The sequence below is a fragment of the Cucurbita pepo genome, chromosome 3, assembly GCF_057944985.1.
Source record: "Cucurbita pepo subsp. pepo isolate OVF chromosome 3, ASM5794498v1, whole genome shotgun sequence".
In the NCBI taxonomy this organism is placed as follows: domain Eukaryota; kingdom Viridiplantae; phylum Streptophyta; class Magnoliopsida; order Cucurbitales; family Cucurbitaceae; genus Cucurbita; species Cucurbita pepo.
Genome location: NC_141800.1, coordinates 12418776 through 12424881, shown reverse-complemented (window position 1 = coordinate 12424881; position 6106 = coordinate 12418776).

The following is a 6106-nucleotide window of genomic DNA, read 5'->3' as shown; positions in this document are numbered from 1 at the left end:
ATGCATCAGAGGTGTAACAGCCCAAAAATAAATAAATAAACAAATAAAAATTATTATTATGTATAAAAAAAAAAAAATAATAAATTAATAAATAAGTAAATAATAATAAAAAAAAAACCATTATTCCTTCTTTTCTCTCCGGTAAGTCACTTCCCCAATAATCTCTCTTCAACACACCTCACAATCCTCGCAAATGAAACAGAAATGGAAAATCTCAGATTTGAGAAAACAGACATGCCTTAGCATCAAATTTATAGGAGATGGGTTGACAGACATGATCAAGATTTACTTGGGAGAGGGGAGAGAGATTTGAGATTTGTCTGTAAGTTATATTTCAGATCTCCTTTTCTTCTATCCAATTATTTAGTTTTATTTAGCAATTTAATTAGAAAGATACGTCATGATTAATAGCAGAAACAAAATAGAATCGATTAAATTGGCAGAGAAGTAATTGCCAACCTAATTGAAAAGTAACAAACAAAAATAAAAAGAAAATAAAAAAGAAAGGATTAAACAGATTTAACTAATTAGAATTTCTTCTCTCATGCAAAAACAAGCACAAAAACCGTTCACATTCAGTTTTGTTTTGGTAGAAAGAGATATTTTGGTAAAAAGAGATATTGCATTTGGAGAGGTCAGTAGTTTTTATTTTATTTAATGATATTAAGAGTCATTCTCAAACAGAGAGATAATTAAAAGAAAGAAAACATAGTCAGAGACAGAGAGGGAAGACTGTGAATATAATTGAAAATTATCTGAAAAATGTTAAAAGGGTATTAAACACCATCAGAGAAAATAGAATATCTGGTAAATTTTGATGAGTATTAAATGGTTTGTATGAAAATAATACTATAACAAACATATATAAATATTTCAACACCTAACTCAAGCAAAGACCCTAACGTTCGCATGAAGTATAACACATGGATCAACATAAATTAGAGAAATAATTTTATAGAGTTCAAACTTGAAACTGATGTCATGGGCTCACATAGGTTGACTTGGAGTTCAATGGACTTTCATCAAGGATAACGACGGAATCGAACTTTCATTAAGGATATATTCGTGACAACGACTTAAGCTAACCAGGTAAGTGACCTTACTATCGGCAGGGTTATATTTGATGTTGACACGTGCCTTGTGGTTCTGCACGTGTCATATATGTTGATATGTGTGAATTGTCTGTGGATCGATATGCTTCCTATATGTTATGTTATGTTATAATATGTGGTTTGTATGATAATAATTATGGTATGATGTGCTCAAGGATATGTTTGAGATAGGGTACGAGAAGGATGCACAAAACGAAATGTAACGATAGGAGTAAGATACGTTCATGAAACATTAGAGTTAGGTTACATACCGGAGTGCTATGGATAGGAGAGATTGATGAAAGAATACGGTTAGGTTATGGGTGGAAAGGGATAGGTTTGTGATAGATTGGTAGAACGATAGCGTTAGGGTACGTTCTTGTGACGATATGACTAAGGTACGTCACGTAATGATATGTCTGCGATAGGTATAAGAATGTTAAGGCTATGGTAAGTTAGAGAACGATATGACTATGAAGTGTTTACGTTATGACTTGGTTATGATATGATACATTGTATGCTAGATTATTGTGCTTAAGTACGAAATCATGTGAACGTGAATGTATGTTATTTATGCTGCTTAGTTGATATGATATGAATGCATGTGACGATGTGTGGCCCTTGTACGATTATGGCTTGTTGTATGGGTAATGAAATGTAACTGAATGAATTGTATGACATGAAATACGGTAAATTGCATGATACATAACCCCGTTAGGAATATGTATGATATGTAACGAAATGAGAATGAGAATGACATGTAAGCATGAAAACGTGACATTGGGTTATGTTCATTAAATGATGACTGTAGGACTAGTGGGACCTCATGCATATTGTGTGATCATGCATTTGGGGATATACCCCTATCCCATCACGAGGGTACGGACGCGTACATCCAAATGGCAGGACAACGATCGTTATACCCTGCATAGCGCTACCGTGACGGTTTTAATTTTAACGGGTCCCGGTGGGCCCCCAGAGCATGCCCACCGGCTAGGGACAGTGGCCCAGCGGTGTGCGAACTAGCTAGTGAGCCCATACTCGCACGTATGGGCTGTGTGTAGAGTATATGGTGCACGTCCACGATTACCTGTTAGGATTACACCGTAGGGAAAACGAAACGAAACGAAACGAAACGAAACGAAATGAAATGAAACGAAATGAAAGATAGGTCCCATCATTTCATTGCATGTGATTGTTGCATTTAACCCCAATAGTGGGGTCACTTACTGAGTATTTCTTTAAATACTCAGGCCATGTGCTACTACATTTTTGAGGTTAAGGCAAGGCATTCCTGTACGGCTGACGACGGCATCGCAACTCGAGATCATGGCACATGCATAGGATAGTGGTATTTATTTTCTTAGATTTAGGATAGAATAGGATGTTTTAAACTTAAACGCTTATTTATTTTATTTCGGGTCTTTTGTTGTGTCGTTTTAAAGATGTTTTCGAAACACGTAAGTCCATGACTGTGTTTTTAAGTTAAAGGTTATGTTTTATGGAATTTAAATGAAGTCTTCCGCATTCAATGTTTATGGTATGTATAAAGTAGCGACCTTAAATTAAGTAGAAAATTTTGGGTCGTTACAATAGGGGTACGAGTGTCCAGTGCCTTTATTGGTAAATAGTTTAGAAGATAAATTGCATGTCGAATTGTCTCACCTTAGAAAATCGTCGGGACTTGCATGCTTTTGAGTAACCTTCTTGCAGTGTTCAATATGGTGCGGTTTCTTTGCTCCATCACACTATTTTGTTGTGGAGTGTATAGTGCGGTGAGTTGACCCTTGATACCTTCCTCCTCGCAAAACTTTGAGATTCTTTGCTCCATCACACTATTTTGTTGTGGAGTGTATAGTGCGGTGAGTTGACCCTTGATACCTTCCCCTCGCAAAACTTTGAGAAGTTCTGGGATAAAACTTGCCACCTCGGTCAATGCATAAGGATTTTAGCTTGTGATCAGACCTGTTTTCAACGAGTCTTTTTAGCTTCTTGAACGTACATAATACTTGTTATTTTTCTCTAAGCTTATACACCCGCATCCAATGACTGTAATAGTTAAACAAGTAAGAGAAAATACTTGTTACCAGCAATTGATGATGGAGTGACCAGACCACATAAATCTGCATGAACCAATTGCAGTGGTTGCTTAGCAAAAAAACTGGTTTGAGCTGGGGAACAACAGTCTTGCTTGTTTGGAGACTAAGCAACTTTCACATAGTTAGTTCGGGTGTATGATTTTGGGTATTCTGACAACCATCTTCTTCTCTCCCATCATTTCGAATGCTAAAAGTTAGGTGCCCAAGTCTTGCATGCCCTAGCCAAGTTGGTCTGCGAGTGTCGTCAATAGAGATTGGTTTGTCTCCAGTAGTATCTTGTATAGGCGGTTATGCAATCGTTTTACCTTCATCAACAAGGCTCATTTCCGTTGAACATCTTGAAGAACAAGCCAGCTAACTCTACTTTGTTGCCTTCTTTCGTCATCTGACTAAAGATGCTAATATTACTTTTCAAACTTGGGATATAATATATCTTGGTTAGTAGACGTTGGTTGTCGTTCATGCACTGAAACAAGATGGATCTTATGCCTTGGATTGGTACCATTGATCCATCGTCAAACTTCATGTTTTCAATCTCCGGTCATATGGTTGCTTGCTCCGTTGTCTAGGAACCACATGTTGGTCTCCACTTGGTTTTCTCCTTTTGTGATAAGGTTCACCATAACTTTCTCTTCGTTGAGCATCAATAGGTAAGACATCTTCTCGGCCAACATCAGTGTGGGCTCTTGATCATGTGTGAATGTGAGGTTCGCCTCCTCATCACACTTCTTCTTACAACACTCTACTGCATAGTGCTCATATTTTCCACAAGAGTAACACATAATCATACTTTTGTCCTTCCAAGAATTGACATTATCATGGATTTGTGAGGTATTGTCACGACCTCCTCTGCCACCATGTCTACAACCATGACTGCTGCCATGCCCACGACTTTTACTTTTCTTATTGTAGTCGTCATGTCCATACGTACCTGAAAAAGGAAGAATTAGTTGCATCTTCCCTTTTTGTCCGTTCGAGCCACTCCTCATGTGATAGCAAGAGATGTTTCTCCTCTTCTCTATCGTCGTAGCCATGAAGTCTCTCCTTATGGATTTTGAGACGACCAACGACTTCCTCAATCGACATGTTATTAAGGTCCCCAAACTGCTCAATAGAGGTAACAATTTGCATGAATCTCAGGGGGACAGCTCGAAGGAACTTCTTAACGAGGGAGATCTCCTCTACCTTGTCGCCTAACGAATGGATGCCGCTAACGATCGTCGTCAACTTCATGGAAAAGTCGTCTATTGAATCACTGTCTTTCATGTAGATAGCCTCAAAGTCACTCTTCAAGGTATGGACATTTTCTTCCTTGACACATTCCACACTCACATGCATTGTTTGCAGCGTCTCCCACGCTGCCTTTGTCGAGTCCTTCTCTGCCAACATGATAAGGACGTCCTTCGGGACTACTTGGTAGATGGCGGTAAGAGTCATCCTCTCCTTATGCTTCTCAACGTCATCACTGATCGATTGCGTCTCACACGCCTTGTGCCTATAAGTTAACACACATCTTTATCAACCATATTGTATAGTTAATTTTCGTGTGTAACAAGTACTGAAGCATTACACTTCCCTCTTTTTCACTCTTTATCATCTTCATATCTCCTTCGAAAAATTTACATGGTGATGAAATTTGGTTCAGTATCTTAGCTCTGATACCAATTGTTGAATATGACCCACCATCAAAATATGTCAAGACAAATAAATGAAGCGGAAATAACAACTCATAGGAGAGAGTTTTTTTGAACAAAAGTACCTTAGCACTATTTTTTTCAATTCTTTTTATGGTTGTTGTACATGAAGTATTATAGCAGAGAAAGACACTAACAAATTTAAACTTTCTCTTCGAGTGAGAAGACTACTCACAAATCTCTTCCATAATTTGGTAACTAACCACCATTCTCCTAGAATTGCTCTATAATTGCTAAATTAGGTATCAATCTTATATTATAATCTTTTAAATAGTTTTTGTGATTGACGTTTAGATTTAGGATGACTAAGTCATGAAACATAGAATAAAAACATATAATGTGGATCAAAGAGTTTCCTTTATCAACTTTTTCAAAATAAGTGCCAAGTAACTCGAGCTCTTTCTTTGCTTTGAATTGACCTGTATCAAGCACCTTTATCTTCTTCACAGTCTATATTTTTCTTATTCCCACCACCTTGAAGCCTTCCAAAATAAGAACCCAACGATCTCAACTGCTTCTCATGATGGCGGGATGCTTCAAAGTCTTATATACATATAGGTAGAAAAGATCATAAGCAGCTGTGTTGAGCAGTATCTTTTCAGGTGTTTTGTGGTTGCTTCCATGGCCATAGGTTTTCTATGGTTAAATGCAAAGTGCTCTTGGATGAGAATGACAAAAACTCGAAGAAGATGTGATGATTTCCTCCGCAAATGATTGGTTTTAGCTTTCAACAGATCAACAACGCTTATAACAGTACATGAACAATATGAAAGTTGTATCCGTAAGTATAAAATATGTGCAGAAAAATGTTCTTGACTATTACTTGTTTAATTGTGTACTAGCTTATAGTTTTGAGTTAGCTTGTATATTTTACGATATCTGTTCATTTTCCTTTTCTTTGGCTTCTTTTCTATTCTTGAATAGGCTCTTAAGGTAAGGAAAGGGCATGTTGAGTATTTGAAATCGAAGTATATGGCCCACGATGATGTTGGATATGATCCACATCAAAATATACCGAAACAAATAAAAGTAAAAATCTACCATTTGAGGTAGAGATTTTTTTTTATGTAAAAGAACCTTAAGCACTTTGCTTTCCAATTCTCCAATTCTCTATGTTTATGTGAATAGAACATACATTGATGAATATTTTTAGGGGAGAAAGCACTAACAAAATTAACTTTCTCCACAAATTAGAACTACTAACCATTCTCTTCAACAAAAC